We start from the raw sequence: 19,104 nt of genomic DNA on the forward strand, positions 1-19,104 counted from the left end.
CACCGCTTCACAGAAATCTTCCCTGAGCTTCCAGACAAAATCCAGGGATCTTGTTTTTCACTCTAAAACCCCTATGGATTCAGGCACCCTGCTCTTCTCCTTCAAGTACCTTTCAATTTATCTGTGTAAAGGCTTGATGGCCATCTTCCCTGCCAGAATGTAAGCACCATGAGAACACGGTACAGGTCTGCCTTATTCACAGCTGTGTCCTCAGCCCCAAGCATGGAGCTTACTAATGGTCCTCAATAAAGAATTGTAGAGGAAAGGAAAAGCACTGGTTTCCAAGCACTGACCCCTACCACCCACTCTTCAGTTCTGTGACCTTTGGTATCTGGCCACTTGGAGTCTCAATTGCTTGTCTGTATAATGGGGATAATAATGATAATGCACTTAATAAGTGCTGGCACTGTGCTTTAGTTGTGTCATCTCTTCAAGTAAGCCTCACAGAGCTGAAATGACTTGCTTGAGGTCACACATTTTGTAAATAGATAACAGAATTTAAATCCTGGTCTGTAATTCCAGAAAGGGGTGTTTTTCTCCAGGCGTTAGGTGATTGTCCTGGGGGTGAAACCTGCAGAGAGATGCTCATGCTGAGAATGTTGCCATGAATGAAGAAGCAGGCTGGGAATCTCAGAGTGTAGGATTAACTCTACTTCCATGAAGTGGCTTCTAACCTGAAGCAGTAATGAAGAAGTTAGCTGGTACTTCAGTGGAAGCAGCCTGCAGTGCAAATGTCCTGAGGCACGAACTAGGGCCAAGGAGTGCAGAGTCTTGGAGGCTGGGCCAGAGAGTTGCTACTTTCTGTAAAATGTTGCAGGGAGATCTTGATGGGTTTTATTTATTGAAAATATTATGGAAGCGGGAAGTCCCAATTTGGAGTCCTTTTGGGGGCAGAATTGTCCAAAGCTCTTCTCCTCCTATTTGCATCTATAGGAAGGCAAGTGTTTTAGCTGATTCTTTCATTCTACTGTAGCACCTAGCACAACTGTTTGGAAAGGAGTCAGCTGTGTGAAGCAAGGAATGGATGTTTACGTTCGGTTGTTTGGTATAATTCTGTTGTTGTTCTTGTTCTTGTAAGGGTAGGTAGCCTAGCCCAGATGGGTGGCAACCTTGCACAAGTTACTTCACCTCTTTGGTCTGTTTCTCATTTGAAAATTAGGGACAATTAAAATATCTACCTCATAGGCTTGTTGTGCAACATCTACACAGTGCCTGGCACAAAATAAGTGCTGCAGCAAAGTTAGCTGTATTATTGTTAGCATTTCCTGTCCATTCTGGCCCATGCCTCTTGAATGAATGTGCATTATTTATTTATCAAAGACAGGTTGACTGGGCCTGGTGTGGCTCAGTGGTTGGGCGTTGACCTATGAACCTGGAGGTCATGGTTCGATTCCCGGTTGGGGCACGTGCCCGGGTTGCGGGCTCGATCCCCAGTGTGGGGCATGCAGGAGGCAGCCGATCGATGATTCTTTCTCATCATTGATGTTTCTGTCTCTCCCTCTCCGTTCTTCTCTGAAATCAATAAAATTATATATATATATATATATATATATATATATATATATACACACACACACACATATCTACACTAATAAAAGAGAAACATGGTGATTAGCGTACGACCGCTACCCTTCCCATTGGCTAATCAGCATATCCTTATGCAAATTAACTGTCAGCCAAGATGGCGGCCGGCAGCCAGGCAGCTGGAAGCGAACATGAGGCTTGCTTGCTTCAGTGAAGGAGGACTACAACGTTCCCCGCCTGACTTGCTGGCCTCTGAGCTGGCAGTTTGAAACATTCTAACAAATATAGAAGCTAAACAAAACCCCAGAAACCAGCTTTCAGCTGGCCGGGATCTCAGAGCTGGAGTTATACATTGTTTCGATTATAGAACTCAGACAAACCAGATACCTGCTTTCAGCAGTGGAAGCCTCAGAGCTGGAGCCAGAGCTAAAGCTGGCCCAGAATAAAATTTAAAAAAGAGAAAAAAAAGGAGCGGTTGGGCGCTTCAGTCAACAACCGCCAGCCTGAAAGCAGCCCTCAGCCCCTCACTCAGACTGGCCAGGCACCCCAGTGGGGACCCCCACCCTCATCCAGGACACCCTTCAGGGCAAACCCCAGCCGGCCCCCAGGCCTCTATCCTATATAGTAAAAGGGTAATATACCTCCCAGCACCGGGATCAGTGGAGCTGTGAGGCCTCCTGGCACTGGATCAGTGTGACAGGGGGCAGTGCCCAAACCCCCTGATCGCCCTGCGGCTCTGTGTGTGACAAGGTCGCGGGGCCACAACCTCCCTATCCGCCCTGCTCTGTTCGTGACAGGGGAAGGCGCCCCAACCCCCTGATCAGCCCTGCTCTGTGCCTGATAGGGGGGAGCTCCCCAATCCCCTGATTGCCCTGCGGCTCTGTGTGTGACAGGGTGCGGCGTCCCAACCCCCTGATCGGCCGTGCTCTGTGTGTGACAGGGGGCGGTGCCCTAACCCCCCTATCGGCCCTACTCTGTGCGTGACAGGGGGGAGCTCCTCAACCCCCTGATGGGCCCTGCTCTGTGCATGACAGGGGGCAACGCCCAACCCCCTGATTAGCCCTGCTCTGTGCGTGACAGGGTACGGAGCCCCAACCCCCCTGATGGTCCCTGCTCTGTGCGTGACAGGGGGTGGCGTCGCAACCTCCCCATCGACCCTGCCTTGAGTGTGACGGGGCGGTGCCCCAACCCCCCAATCGTCCCTACCCTGAGCGTGACTGAGGGTGGCATCGCAACCTCCCAATCCGCCCTGCTCTGTGCATGACAGGGGGCGGCGCCGCAACTCCCCAATCAGCCCTCCTCTGAGCCCGACCAGGGGCTGCACCTAGGGATTGGGCCTGCCCTCTGCCACCCAGGAGCAGGCCTAAGCCAGCAGGTCGTTATCTCCTGAGGGGTCCCAGACTGCGAGAGGGCACAGGCCGGGCTGGGGGACCCCTCCCTCCCCCCCCCCCAGTGCACAAATTTTTGTGCACCGGGCCTCTAGTAATTATATACAGGTTGACTGGGACAAAGGAATTGACATATTTTTAAAGTTCATGATTTTGGGTTTTACAAAGAAAAATTGGCAATGAAACACCTTAGTGGGGCAGTCCTAGTGTTTCCTAGATGTGTTTATGATGAAATGCAAAATGTGAACATGAGCTAATTTTATAGACCCATTGTGTGTGCCTGGATTAAGTTTTCTATTTTCTATGCGTTCTCCCCGAGCGGGAGGTTTGATTACATCGCTTACGGATAGGAAAGTTCTCCTCTTTTCTTTCTGAGATGTCACCAGACAGCCATACATGTAGACTTTAAACCATGTGCTCCTCCAAACCATTTTGTGTCCTCAGCATTGTAAAGTCTTGACTTATTTTCCATCAACTTCAGCATCTTTGCCAGGAGGGAAAAATGGAAACAGGGCTCCTAATTTTTCTAATCTGTTATATTAATTGGAAGCACCAGGCATAGTGTGTTGCCTCGTATATACTAGAGACTCAGGAAATGTTCATTGAATATAAATAGTAATCAGATTGAGTGAAAAATAAAAAGGTGAAAGAGAATAAATAAAAAAGAGAAAAATAAAAAGAGAAAAGCAGTATTATTTATTAGCATAGCCCAGCGATTTTCAACCTTTTTTATCTCATGGCACACATAAACTAATTACTAAAATTCTGCAGCACACCAAAAAATATATTTTTTGCTGACCTGACAAAAAAATTTGGTGTACTTCTCATTCATTCACACTGGATGGCTATTGTTGTGTTGGCTGTTGTCATTTTTTTATTTGACAATCTAAGGGAAAAGTGGTCAGTGCCCATGACAAAGTAGTCAGGTATTGCTTGTTTTAAAAATTCTTGTGGCATACCGGTTGAAAATCGCTCGCATATCCTGTTTACACAGACTAAAGGTTGGAATCTGAGGCTCTAAGGTGAACAGTTTTCCTGTGTGCTGCAGGGGATCACCTCCAGTCTGTGCAGTTTAGTTACCTACAGAAATCTGATTGCTTCCCACTAGGTTCCTCTACTGCCCAAGAAGCCTCTGGCTCTGTCCTTGTGTTGGACTGGTTAGTTTCGTCTTCATGAAGAAAAACTGTAACATGAAAATATACAAAACACAAATAAGAACTTGTAGCTGCTGCTGTAAGTCAGCACTATTATATTTCAATGCTAGATCTGACTGATATATGTTTTTCCTTTTAGCTCATGTAAATAAGGGTTGATATAAAGGAAATACCATTTAATGGTAATGGGGGAGGGGGTAGCAGTCCATGAAGCATGCTGCATTTAATTCTGGATTTCCTCTCCCTTTCCCCACCAACAGAAAAATAAATTGCCGAAACGGGTTTGGCTCAGTGGATAGAGCGTCGGCCTGCGGACTGAAAGGTCCCAGGTTCGATTCCAGTCGAGGGCATGTACCTGAGTTGCGGGCACATCCCTAGTAGGAGATGTGCAGGAGGCAGCTGATCGATGTTTCTCTCTCATCAATGTTTCTGACTCTCTATCTCTCTCCCTTCCTCCCTGTAAAAAATCAATAAAATATATTTAAAAATAAATAAATAAATAAATTGTATTACTTCTGGAGGAACTTCATTATTTATTGGCCATATCAAACCTGAAAGGTGGCCAGTTAGATGGTAGTTTGATTACTAAGTATCATCTTCATGGTTTATCAGCCACAAAATGAAGATACTTAAAGAGATAATTATAAAGTATACAATATAAATATAGATAAAATATACAAGTACATATATGTAATAAAATAAATACTAATGTAAATGCGAATGTATAAAAAGATGTAATGTAAACATAATAAAATAATGTAAAAGAAGTACCTATGAATCTATACTGATATAAATAAATGATTGAATAAGTAAGCAAATGGAAGAGAATAACCTTGTGTATAAAAGAATTCTAAGTGATTTATGTTGATAATTCCCTAAAAGGAGGTGAAACATAACTGCTTATTCCTTAGATGTGGGCTGTGCATAGTAACTTCCTTCCAAAGAGTACAGTATAAGAAGAGGAAAAATAATAACTTTACGGTGGAGAAAGCTGACAAACAGTACTTTAGCCAGGTGGTCACACTAATATGGACATGGGTAAAGGTGGCCTTGTCTCGAAGTAATGAAAATGACTGCCTCTCTGATTTCTTCCCCAGATCCTATAATCCCATTATAATCCTGAGAAAAACATTGGGCAGTTGTAGACTTTCTACAAAATACCTAACTAGTACTCCTCAAAACTTGTCAAAATCATCAACTGTTGTCAAAAAGGTAGTATGAGACCCTGTCACAGTTTAGGGAGGAGAAAGGAGACATGACAGCTAAATGTAGTGTGGGATCCCGGAACAGGAAGAGGACCTTGGGCAAAAATTAAGGCAATTTGAGGTATGGACTTCAGTTAATAATAATATATCAATCTTGGTTCATTAGTTGTGGCAAATGTATCAAACTAATGTAAGAGGTTAATGATAGGCGAAGCCAAGTGTAAGGTATATTAGGAACTCTGAATAATATTAACAACTTCTTTGTAGACATAAAACCATCCTAAAATTAAGTTTATTTTTTTTTTTTAAAAAAAGACAAGCCTGTAGTTCACGTTTAATTTTCATCATGCTGGGAGCTGAGTCTAGAGCAGCACGTGGTGTTTGGGACTGATTGTGGTGTGAAAGTGGGGCAGCTCTTCCTGGCTGTTGTCTAATAAAGCATGGCAGTTTGTTTGCAGAATCAGAGAATGCAGAATTTCTAAATGTTCTCCTGTGGAATTCCCTACTGGCATGACTTTCCCCCTTTACTTCTGCCCAGCAGCAGTCCCGTGAGTGGCATTTGCTGTCCTAGTTAATCAAAGAGTAGGATAAATGAAAAACTCCTCTTCCCCTCCTAAGACATTTCAATGGGCCTGGAAATGTAGGTCAAATTGCATCACCGCAGAAAGGAGCGAACAGGAAGGTGAGTGTGCAGTGTTGCCAACCTCTGTAGATTCCGAGTCATGATGAGCCAGTGTGGAGCAGCTGAGGGGTGAGATATAGGGACTTGGGAGTCATGGTTTTGAAGTAGTCCCAGAATATTTATATATTAACCAGTGGTTTTTTTTAAAAAAAAGATCTCTATCTAAAGCCCTAGTGAAAATAACGTACACTGGCTTTGTTTAATTTGTATCTCTGAGTCTCTGGAATTCTTTTTGTCTTTTATTTATTATTGGCATAATGCAGCAGTTTATATTAATTTAGCCAGAGAGATGTTTGAGTTGCAGAAATGATTGCCATGTGTACATTTTAAAAAATGTCTTTTTTGCTAATCACATAAATCTAATAATATAGTTTTCAAATTATATGTATTCATCTGCTCAATGGACTCTTGATTAGTATATAGAAATCACAAAATATGTTTTTTATCTCTAAGTTATATTTAAAGAATGCTGTTCCATGGTTTTCTATTTTTTTAATGGCTGAGTCTTACCTATTCTAAGATATAAGAAGTCTCTAAATACATGTGTTTATTTTTACATATTGTATGCTACCTGTGCTTGGTAAGATGTCCAGATGTCACTACTAGAGTGGTCCCGTAGCTGACATCATCATGAACAGGAAGCATCCTGACAGTAAAATCTACTGTGCTCTACCACCATAATTGGTAGTTGATCTATATAAAAATGGAAAGTCATCCCTGGCTGGTTGGCTTAGTTGGTTGGAATGTCATCCTGTACACCAAAAGGTTGCAGGTTTGATTCAGGGTTAGAGCACATACCTAGTTAGGGTTTAATCCCTGGTTAGGGCACATATGGGAGGCAACTCATTGATGCTTCCTGTTTTCTCTCTCTTTTTCTCTTCCTCTCTCTCTCTCTAAAGTCAACAAACATATCCTCTAGTGAGGATTTGAAAATATATTTGCAAAGGTTTAGGTAGTATTTAACCTTATAGATTGAATACATTAATCTGTGAACTGTTTATAATCCAATATTCTTTTAGCTAATTTTTACTTTTTATTTTGAAATAATTGTAGATTCATGGGAAGTTGCAAAAATAGTACAGAGAGGTTCTGGTTACTCTTAAAGTTTCTCCCATTGATTTCATTTTACCTAACTCTAGTACAATATCAAAACCGAGAAATTGACATTGGCAGAAAATATGTGTGTAGTTATATGTCATTTTATCTGTGTAGATTCGTGTGACCATACCACAATCAAGACCCATCACTGTGAAAATCTCTCCCTTGCTCCCCTCGTAGTCACAGTCATTCCTATTGTTCTCATAGTCCCTAACCTGGCAACCACTAAGCTGTTCTCCAACTCTATAATTTTGTCATTTGGGGAATATTACATAAATATGATCTTTTGAGATAGGCTTTTTTCACTCAGCATTTTTAAAAGGATTTTATTTTGAAAAGACTATTCATATTAAACATTTTAAAAGAATATTTATTTTTAAAAGAAGTTGTTATCCAGAGTTTGATTCACTAATTTTCACACCTGCATTTTTCTAGCTTGAGTATTCTATACTCTGTGTTGCTATATTTGAACAGCTGCTAAAGTCATGTGTGCCGATGTCATATCTGATTATAGCATTAACCTTATTGCCTACTGTTAAGGCCAATACCATGAAGTTAAAGGGAAAATTACCACAGGAAAAGATCATCAACAAAGTAGGTGTTACAGTTGGTTACTGAGCCTGAGTAAGATAATTAAATGTATACTGGGAGTATACCAAATAGAGTAACTGACCCATATTTGTGTTCCATTTCATCGCAAAAGAACTCTTCAAAGAAGAGAGACTTTCTGGAACATGTTTTAAATGCACAGCAGTTGAAATATTTACATTAATTAGTTAATGTAAAGATCGTGTCACAGAACTGTTCTATGTGATTAGTGTGAAATGTCACCAGATGAAAGCCAGTGTCTGCATCCTGTTAATCAGATTCTTTGAATGTCTTGAGTAGGAAATGGAGCCCTGTGGGTGGATGAGAGCTGGGAACAAGCAGCCTGAGAAGGAACAAATCTTCCTCAGATGCAGTATGATGTTTTCTTACAAAATATAAAAAATACTCCAGGAGCTGTAGGAGAGCATGTTAGTGTTTGGCTACAAATAATGATATCAGGGCTGTAGGGAATCCCATGGCCAGACCTAGGAACTGAGTCCCATGGCACCATCCTGACCTCTGGCAGTGAAGGTGAGGTGTGAGCACCAGCTCCTCCGCTTGCCCGGAAGTCATGCTCCGGAGGCTGTCAGGACAGATTTTTATGAATGGGATGATCTTGTAACTGTGTGACTGGCAATTGGTCTTCATTTGGGTCTGGCTCCTACGTTTTACACAGTTTTCCTCCTAGATAGAAAATTATTCTTTGTAATTAAAATCAACCTCTGCTTATGGGCTTAACACCTTTCAATTGATCATCTTTGTTTTATTCAAACAGCATATGATTACACTTGAAGTAGCTATTGGGATGGAGGAAAAGGGGAATGATCATTTATTAATCACCAAATATCTGTCAGACACTGTTTTCAGTGTTTACGCACAGTCACATGTAATTACAATACTGAAAATTGCACTCATGATACTCACTAAGTCATGGGTCTGAAATAAGCAGCATACTAAGTAATTCTTTGGCAAATAGGCCAATTTTCATGGCCAGGTTTATTTAAGAGGTCTATTGCCCCAAACACAACATATATAAGATATAACTTAAAGATTATATATCTGTTAATTAATTTGTATATTCATAAGGCAATTTGTGAATAATATAGACTATAGAGATGTACTCACTACCCCTTCTCTTAGCAGCTTTCTATCCTAAAAACAAGTTTACAAGTAAAGGAAAAATCAACTAACTACAAGAGTGAAAACTGCTTAACTTACCAATGCAACATGTAATAAGGCAATCCATAATTAATTATCAAATAAATCAGATTGTAAATGTTCAGAAGAAGAAATGATTAGTGATCTCTGACCTTTGATTTTGTCACCTGCGAAATGTAGGTAATACCTACCTCATAGTGAGAAATGAATAAAATATGTATGTAAAGACTACACTTGATCTTAGCCAAAAGGCCGAGAAGCGATATGTGTAAAGACTATTACTTAATACACCTTCAATAAATTATAGCTGTGCTGTAGATAGTAAAATTCTGACAGTGATTAGGACAACAGTAGTACTGTATTGGAGTAGGCTGACTGCCATTGCTTCCCCAAACCTCAGTAGCTTAACACTATATGTGTTGATTTCGCACCAGTCACAGCTCAGCATGGATTGGCACAGAGGCTCTTGCTTCTAGTCATTCAGGGATGAGATTTCGTGGCTCTGTCCACCTCTGGGTGCTTGAAGCCCTCTCTATTTGACCAGCAGAGAGACTGAGGATAAAGATGATAAGGTTTGCATGGGCCAAGCCTAGAAGTGGCACAGTTTAGGACTCAGTCATATAACTGTGCCTTACCTTTCTGTTCTCATTTTAGTACTCAGTCATATAGCTATGCCTTACCACAGTGAATACTAAAAATTTAGTCTGTGTGCTCAGGAAGAAGAGAATGTAGGTATAGGGGAGCATTGGCAATCTCTGTCACAAAGAATATCCAGAAAGGCTTAACAGTACAGGAGGCATTTTTCTTGGATCATTTAGAGAAGTGAAACTTGTAAAGCCATTTAACTACGATAGGCCTCCTTTTCCTCACTTGCCAGTATTCTTCATAGGGCTGTGGTGAAGGTTAAACACAACAGTGAAGTTCTTATTGCAGGTTCTGGCCCAAAGTAAGCACTCAGGAAAAGTTATTATTATTGGTGGTATTAATAAGTATGCCCCCAGAGCTTAATGCTTACTAGCTGTTCATTTATTTGACTTTTTTTTTTAAAGGACCATGTTAGACTAGCAAAGAATGACTCAACTGAGGATGTGTACATGAATTTTAGAATTCGATAACCCCAGGCCAGTCACAGGAGGTTAATGTTCCCCTGGCACAGTACTGGGGGAGAAGCCTTCTCGGCTCACCCAGGCTCCCTCCCCTCAGTCAGCTCCCCAGACTTGATCCACTCTTAAGAGGACAAGAGCACCACTTTAAATTACCTCTCACTCCTCCTTCCCCATCCTCAGTGTTGAGGTCTATAGGAGAGTTTGGCTGGAACAAGTGAGAGTAAGTGCCAGAACAGCTCCTTATTGCTCAGGCCTAATTGCAAGTCCTTAGTAAGACAAGAACATCTCACCCCAGGCACATGCTAACCTGGGTGGGGTAGCTGTCCAAGTCTGTGGTTCCATTAAATCGAGTTCTATTCATACTTGTCAGGCCCTGGGGACGCAGGGATGAAGTGAAATGTTGCAAACTCGCCTCTAAGAAGTCCATTTAGGAAGCTAGGTGTATTGACCTGAAGAGATTTCATGTGAGCTAGGTTTTCAGGACTGGAGGTGAGTTACTTACAAGGTGGGACTAAAGGAGTTCACAGTGTGGGAACAATAGGTACAGAGGAAAAGAGGTAGGAATTGCTGTGGTGGGTGACCATTGAGGGAATGGTCTTAAGCTCAGCTCTAGTATTGACTGCCTCACTCTGCCCCTTATTGACCTCATCTCTCAAGCCTCAGTTTTCCTTCTGTTAAAAGTTTTTAGTAAAAGTTCTGTATCAGAGACTTGGGAGGATTAAGTGACATATGTGTTAATACTGGGCACATAGTAAGTGCTTAATAAATATCAGCTGCTACTACTATGATTATTGTCATGTGCTTTTGTAAATCAATCTGAAAATGTACTGAATTGACCAAGGATTTGGGCCCACAGACAAATTGAAGAACTGCTGGGAATTTTATTATATTTTTGGTTCTCTCTTAGGCTAATGGTGAAATAGTGTAGTGTAGTCACAATTGTTGGGGAAATGGCTTGCTGACCCCACAGTTAAAAGGAAAAGGAGCCCAGTTAACCTCTGTGAAGCTTAGGAAAGAGAACCAGAGATGGGTGAGCTGGGCCACCTGAAACAGTAAGGGAGTGCAGGCCGGTGGCATTGAACCCTTTTGAGAGAGGGAAGGGTGTGTGTGCAGAGACGTAGACGCTCTTTTAAAAATGTTACGACGGTGAGGAATGTCACGTAGGGGAAGGTGCTGAGACTATACGGCAGGGACTAAAATATATCCATGAGCTTAGGCCAGAGGTTTTGGAGTCCTCAGAAAGTGGTTTCATCTCCCTCTTTCCTGGTTGTTTTCAAACTGTCATTGGTGTCCCTGGAGCTCAGTGGGTGCAGAAATTCCAGCTGACCTTTGAAGAAGGGGTACATGGTAGCTCCATTGAGAAGACAATGTGTGTTGAGAATAGAGGTTCCTTCTGAAAGTCGCTTTGCGAGTGAAAACCTGCCAGGGTGAGAGCAAGGTGGAACTTGGGTAGGAGTGTGAGCGAGCTAGGAACCCCATTAATTCAGGTTTCTGTAGAACAGGGGTCCTCAAACTACGGCCCGCGGACCACATGCAAATACAAATATTGTATTTGTTCCCGTTTTGTTTTTTTCTTCAAAATAAGATATGTGCAGTGTGCATAGGAATTTGTTCATAGTTTTTTTTTTTAAACTATAGTCCGGCCCTCCAACAGTCTGAGGGACAGTGAACTGGCCCCCTGTTTAAAAAGATTGAGGACCCCTGCTGTAGAACATGCCTACCACTGACATGTAACCTGCTTTTACGGTAAGACTTGTGATTTCTCATTAGGCTCAAGGTCACAAGGAGGTAGGCCTGGCAGGGGGAGAAGTGATGCAGACAGGTGGGTGCTTTGGAAAGTACTTGCCCAATGACGAGAGGCCGCAGGATACATCAGCCAGTTGTCCCCATGCAGGAGAGCTGGCTGTAGTTGCCAGATATTTGGACATTCCAAGAGAAAATGGGAAGATGGAATTTTATGTGAATCTTCCCACCTTTAAAATATTAGCAACACATTTCTTTTTTTCCCTAAGATCAGCAAAGAGAAAAAAAAAGTGAATTATTTTAGTTCTCTGGACTTTGTTTGCAATGAGGGTCAAAGAGTGGAGAGAAAAATGCATAGCAGGTGTCAGGCAGCTCAGCTGAACACACTGCTGACTCTAGGGCCAAGCACAGTACCTGCGGTGGAGCACACGCTCAATAGTGCTATTGAATAAATAGACCAGCTCAGGAAACCTCTTGGTTTTTCATCTTTTCATGTAGAGAGTGGAGAGAGGTATCCTTCCCTCAGCTCTAACTTAGAAGAGAAAATCAAGTCAAAGCTTGTGTTGCCTTCCTTGTAGGGCCCACCTCTCGAGACTTTTCTCTTCCCTTTCATACCTCTCTAAGCACCAGGGTGCTATTCTCACATTAGAGCTCCATAGTTTGCCTAGAATTGAAGAAAACTTAAGAATAAAAGAAAGTTTTTACTGATGTGCTTAAAAATAAGACTGACTCAGTTTAGCCTGTTGTTTTTTCCCTTTCCTTTATCATGGTTTGTAGGTTTTTGCTTAATTTCTACAGACTCTCTTATATAACAAACTAGAGGCCCGTTGCACGAAGATTCGTGCAATAGGCCTTCTTTCCCTTGGCTGCCAGCACCAGTTTTCCTCTGGCACCCAGGACCCAGACCTTCACTCTGGCCACCGCCTTCCATCTTCGCTCTGGACACAGTCTTCGCTGCGGCTGGAACCTTCAGTCTTTGCTCCTTGCTCCGGCTGGAGTCTTCAGTCTCCGGCCAGAGCTGCTCCTGTAGCTCCTTCTGCCTCCCACCCTCCCCCTCATAGCTTGATCGCTGCTTCGCCTGGAGACCTTGCCGACGGGCTCCTGGGTCCCAGGGGACCATCTTGCCTGCAGCCCGGCTTTCCGATCATGATCACGATCACGATCACAATCACGATCACGGGACGCAGGCAAGGCGGCTCCTGAGTCCCGGGGGGCCACCTTGCCTGTGGCCTGGCTTTCCGGCGGCTCCTGGGGCCGCACACAGAGGCCTAGATGGTGGCTACCGGTGTCCCGCCCTGCCTGCAGTATGCAAATCAGCCGCCATTTTGTTTATGGTTAATTTGCATATCACGCTGATCAGCCAATGGCGATGGTAGCGAAGGTAGGGTTAATTACCAAGTTTGTCTGTTATTAGATAGGAAATGTTCCAGATTGTGCCTTAAATTGCAACAAGGCTCTCAGAGTCTTAAAAGGACATAGAGATGTTACTCCTAGAAAGTAAGTCATTTTCTCTGTGAAAGGCGATATAACACTGCCCATATCATTGGGCTTTTCTGTGTCTAAAGGTAATGAGAGGATTTTTCTGAACTTTTGGGCATTCCTCTGTATCTTCTTTTATAAAAGATTCTAGTGATATCTATCCTTTTATTTTTTTAATACAAGAGTTTTAGCTGTCACCAGAAATCAATTCCAAACCATTTAAGCTCCAAAGAGGGGAACCACTTTCCCTACAGGCCCCGGGGATTGTTGAGACCATAGGGAAGGAAGCGCTTTGGGCCTCTGGGGGACTAGACTTGGGACAAGAACCTCTGGGTAGAAACTATTTTTCGTTCTCTCTGGGGCTACGTGGGCTCTTGAGTCCTATTCACTCTGAGCAGCACAGTTATTCTTCCCTCTTTGCTGACTGGCCCTTTCCTATAGATAAGAGCATACAGGGGTGCTTGCAGCTAGACCAGAATAGATCCTCTTCATTCCAATTTCTAATTTCAAGGGGAACAAATTGAGTCTCACTTTGCGTTACGTGTCCAGCTTTGGCCAAAACAGGAGTTTGGAGTCCCGTAGTACAAATGTAACTTGGCATGGGGTTGAGGACTAATAGTGCTGAGAAAAAAGAGTTGCCACAGGCTAGGCAGCAACTCCAGAAAAGTGGCATCTTTTTTTTTTTTTTTTTTAATATATTTTATTGATTTTTTACAGAGAGGAAGGGAGAAGGATAGAGAGCCAGAAACATCGATGAGAGAGAAACATCGACCAGCTGCCTCCTGCACATCTCCCACTGGGGATGTGCCCGCAACCAACGCACGTGCCCTTGACCAGAATCGAACCCGGGACCCTTCAGTCCGCAGGCCGACGCTCTTATCCACTGAGCCAAACCGGTTTCGGCTAGAGTGGCATCTTATACAGTCTTGCCTCCGCACCCCAAAAAGAGTACATACATTAAATTGATCCTTCTCATGACTTTGAAGAACATTCAAGTTATATCCTTTTTTTCTTGTTTCCTTATCTCCAATATCTGAAAAAAAAAAATTTTAAATCTTTAAAAAATTATATTTATTTCCCTAGCTGGTTTGGCTCAGTAGATAGAGCCTTGGCCTGCGGACTGAAGGGTCCCAGGTTCAGTTCCGACCAAGGGCACATACCTTGGTTGCAGGCTCGATCAGGGTGCATGCGGGAAGCAACCAATCGATGTCTCTCTCTCATATTGATGTTTCTCTCTGTGTGTCTCTCCCCCTCCCTTCCACTCTCTCTAAAAGTCAATGGAAAAACACCCTTGGGTGAGGATTAACAACAACAAAATTATATTTATTGAATGCTGGTTTCATAGTAGATGGTGAATGAATAAAAGCTATCAAGTTTTATATTTCTATTCTTAGTGTTCCCCAGTCTACCTTTTAAACTATTTCTCTTTCTCTTTGTAAAACAAAGTTGCTGTTTAGGCAGTTTGGTGTACGGAAAGGGAACTATATAGCACCAAATGCCTCCGTCCTAGTTCCAGTTTCAAACCATTTATTTGCTGGGCAATCTTGAGCAAATTATGACCTCTCTTAGTCTGTTTGCTCCACTAGTAGTATGGAGATTATCATAACAGCTCTTTTGAGCAGTGTCATTGTGAAGATAAAAAAGAGAGAACATATACAAACATATGATAGCTTTTTTTCCCCTATGAAAGAAAGATTTCTGATCCCCTATTCTAAGTAGAGTAGTTACTATTTTTAAATGCTTATTTTTAGTAACTGCCACTACCATTTTCCTCTAAGAATAGGGTTCCTCTTAAAGAATTTCTAAAGTATGCAGGCTGGAAAATGGTGAATTTTTTAAATGACAAATACTATCTTGGGGACAATTTCATAGCATCTAAAATCTGATGACTTCCTTGGATACGTAGGAGATATAGCTGGAATGTCCTGACGGAAAAATGAAAAATAGCTTGACCCAGTGAAATAAGATCGAGCACGTAGTCTAATCTGATGCCGGTTTTGTTCCACCTCCACCTCAAGTGTGCTCTAAAGGAACCACCATCAGCGAGGTGAATAGTTATCTCTAAAGTAACATATCTATTTTTTTAAATCCTTACCCAAGAGGGTGGAAGGGGAAGAGAGTGAGAGAGAAACATCGATCTGTTGCCTCTATATGGGTCCCGACTGGGGATGGAACCCACTTCCTAGGTATGTGCCATGATGGGAATTGAACCCACCACCTTTTAGTGTACAGGATGATGCTCCAACCAACTGAGCCACCTGGCCAGGGATCTAACATAACATCTTTATTGGCTGTCTCTATCCTGGTAATTTGTAGCTGTTGAGTGATTGTTGCATAGCTATTCAATGTTTAGTATGCAAAGTCTCAGGACAGACATGTTAAACAAAATAGTTGGTTTTATTGGCAATAAAGCAGAAAAGGAACACTAAAATGGAAATCAGAGAAAAGTTTTAAAAGATAGGGGGCTGGGAAGTAAGTACAAATCTGGGGAAGAGAAACATCTGGCTTGTAAAGATTGTAGGAATGATTACTTTGCTGAATGATTACATTACTGAATAACAGTTTGTGGGTGAATAAAATTGAAACTATCTAAAAGGAGAGTGGAAGGATGTGATCCAGGAATAACTTAAAATCCAATAAAGACAATTATGACATGATATAGAATTTCAGCCACTGACTTTGCAAGGTGCTTTATTAATATTTCAAATGATAGAAATATTTGGCTTACCATCTCAGAGTTATGAAAAGAAACAAAAGTTAATCAAAGCAATATTCCTGTAACGTGACCTTGGTGATAGCCAGTGAGGACTATAGGAAGAGGAAGGGTATTACTGGTGAAATTTTCATACAAAATAAAAGCTATCAGCCTGCCTTGTGCTTATACTTCAGCATCTGCTCCATAGCAGTGTCATTGCCCATATTTGCTGTTCTCTCTCTTCTTCTGCAAGTCAAACTTGAAAACCAGTTAAATTTCTAACTGGTCTCTTAATCTCCAGTTCCTTGACTCTTAACTCAGTGATTCTTCCCAAATTAATTTAAATAGTAGCCACATCCCACTTGAAATGTACATATACACATTGCACAAAAATGCATAGATAATGGAACACATAATTTCCTTGTGCTTTTTAGGAAGGTGATTTAATTGAGTTTTTGTTTCCTGTCTGTAGTATTATGAATTGCTTTTATAAACTGTTAGATGAAAAAGGACAAATGAGCTCTTCATATAATAATCTCACTCAATGTGTGTGTGTTTTTAAATCTGTGATTCTGACAGGTTTCATAGGAGCAGGCTTTCTGAATAGCCATTTTAAAAATTAAGTGAAAACTCATTAGTGGCAAATTACACACAATGACTTTAAGCCCCAGGAGCTTTCTCTATGTACATATTAGTCATTTGTTCTTAGTTTATTGTAAATACTAGAGGTCCGGTGCACGAAATTCATGCACTCAGGGGTCCCTCAGCCTGGCCTACGCCCTCTCATAGTCTGGGAGCCCTCGGGGGATGGCTCCTCGTGGGGAGCGGGCCTAAGCCGGCAGTCGGACATCCTCAGTGCTGCCGCAGAGGCAGGAGAGGCTCCTGCCACCGCCACTGTGCTCACCAGCCGTGAGCCTGGCTTCTGGCTGAGTGGCGCTTTCCCTGTGGGAGCGCACTGACCACCAGGGGGCAGCTCCTGTGTGGAGCGTCTGCCCCATGGTGGTCAGTTCGTGTCATACCGACCAGTCGTTATGCTATTTGGTTGATTTGCATATTAGCCTTTTATTATATAGGACTAGAGGCCCAATGCATGAAATTCGTGCAAGAGTAAGCCTTCCTGGGGAGAGACCAAGATGGCGGCGTAGGTAAACACCGGAGACCGCTGCCGCAAACAACCATTTCAAAAATACAACTAAAAGACTGAACGGACATCACCCAGAACCACAGGAAGGCTGGCTGAAGAGAGACTCTACAACTAGAAGGAAAGAGAACAGCAAATCGAGGCTCAGAGGCGGCGCAGTGTGGAAAATACAAAGGTACCGAGGTGCGCGCGCAAAGCGGGCTGGTGGCTGAGGGCGCGGTTGTCGTTTTCTGCCGGGAGTGAGTCTCAGACTCTGGGCTCCAGATCCGGGCGAGTCTCTAGGGACCCAGACTCAAACGGGAGAAGCGGGATTATCCTGCATCAGTTGGGACCTGAGGGCAGCTTTCTCTCCGAGGTTTGCAGCGGCTGCCGGGGTTCTGAGAAGCAGAGCCTCTGGGAACAGGACTGAGCGTGGCCATAACTGCTCCCTCCGCCCGCCCTGTTGATCCCGCCCCGCCCAAAGCCTGCGCACAGCCATTTGCCGATTGCCTCAGGCAAAGGCTGGATTAGCACCTCCCCAGAAGGCAGACGTTTTCCACACAGCTGATTTCCACAGCCAGCCGGCCTGGTGGTCAAACCCCTCTAGTGTTAACTACAACAATTAAGGCTTGGCTAGAACAAGACTGCGCACAGAGACCACAAGGGGGTGCACCAAGAAAGCATAAAAGATGCGGAGACAAAAAAACATGACAGAAATGGAGGATATGGAGCTAAGAATCGCAATTTTGAGGGCTTGCCATAAATTTGTGCAGAGCCTCACGAAAACTAATGAGACCCTCGATGCTACGATAAAGAAATTAGAAAGTAAGCATACACGGACTGAAATAAAGAATATTATACCCAATAGCAGACCAGAGGAGTACAATAATCAAACCAAAGATTCGACAAAAAACACCCAATTGGAAAAGCAAAATGAAAAAAGAATCCGAAAGTGTGAAGATAGTGTAAGGAGCCTCTGGGACAGCTTTAAGCGGTCTAATATCAGAGTCATTGGAGTGCCAGAAGATGAGAGACAGCAAGATATTGAAAACCTATTTCAAGAAATAATGGCAGAAAACTTCCCCCACCTGGTGAAAGAAATGGACTTACAGGTCCAAGAAGCGCAGAGAACCCCAAACAAAAGGAATCCAAAGAGGACCACACCAAGACACATCATCATTAAAATGCCAAGAGCAAAAGACAAAGAGAAAATCTTAAAAGCAGCAAGAGAAACAGGCTCAATTACCTACAAGGGAATACCCATACGACTGTCAGCTGATTTCTCAACAGAAACTTTGCAGGCCAGAAGGGAATGGCAAGAAATATTCAAAGTGCTGAATACCAAGAACCTACAACCAAGATTACTTTATCCAGCAAAGCTATCATTCAGAATTGAAGGTCAGATAAAGAGCTTCACAGATAAGGAAAAGCTAAAGGAGTTCATCACCGCCAAACCAGTATTATATGAAATGCTGAAAGGTATCCTTTAAGAAGAGGAAGAAGAAGAAAAAGGTAAAGATACAAATTATGAACAACAAACATGCATCTATCAACAAATGAATCTAAGAATCAAGTGAATAAATAACCTGATGTACAGAATGAACTGGTGATTATAATAGAATCAGGGACATAGAAAGGGAATAGACTGACTATTCTTGGGGGAAAAAGGGGTGTGGGAGATGCGGGAAGTGACTGGACAAAAATCATGCACCTATGGATGAACACAGTGGGTGGGGAGTGAGGGTGGAGGGTGGGGCGGGAGCTGGAAGGAGGGGAGTTATGGGGGGGAAAAAGAGGAACAAATGTAATAATCTGAACAATAAAGATTTAATTTAAAAAAAAAAAAAAAAGAGTAAGCCTTCCTTCCCCCGGCTACCGGCACCGGCTTCCCCCTGGCACCCAGGACCTGAGCTTCCCTCCAGCTACCTGCAGGCATCCGGGACCTGGGCTTCCCTCTGGCCCAGCTTTGTCCAGAATGAGTCCGGTCTAATTAGCATATTACCCTTTTGTTATTATAGATAGCTGCTTAAGTGCATTGTAAAAAACCAAAAACCTGAATTACATTTGTTGTAAAATTGATAAAGTGCCTCAAATTTTAACATTTTGACATTTCAAAGCACATATAATAATTTTGTAACATCTGATAACTAATAAGATTGTAGGT

At 42.7% G+C, this 19,104-nt stretch overlaps 1 protein-coding gene and 1 pseudogene across 3 annotated transcripts in view; one reads left to right on the forward strand and one right to left on the reverse strand.

The window, feature by feature from the left end:
* ATXN7 (ataxin 7) overlaps positions 1-19,104 on the forward strand; it is a 158,326-nt gene that overhangs the window by 20,076 nt on the left and 119,146 nt on the right. The window lies entirely within an intron of this gene.
* LOC138992826 (U2 spliceosomal RNA) lies at positions 8,913-9,061 on the reverse strand (annotated as a pseudogene).

The sequence above is a fragment of the Myotis yumanensis genome, unplaced genomic scaffold (genome assembly GCF_028538775.1).
Source record: "Myotis yumanensis isolate MYYU_CA2020_CCGP unplaced genomic scaffold, mMyoYum1.0.hap1 SCAF_14, whole genome shotgun sequence".
Lineage (NCBI taxonomy): Eukaryota > Metazoa > Chordata > Mammalia > Chiroptera > Vespertilionidae > Myotis > Myotis yumanensis.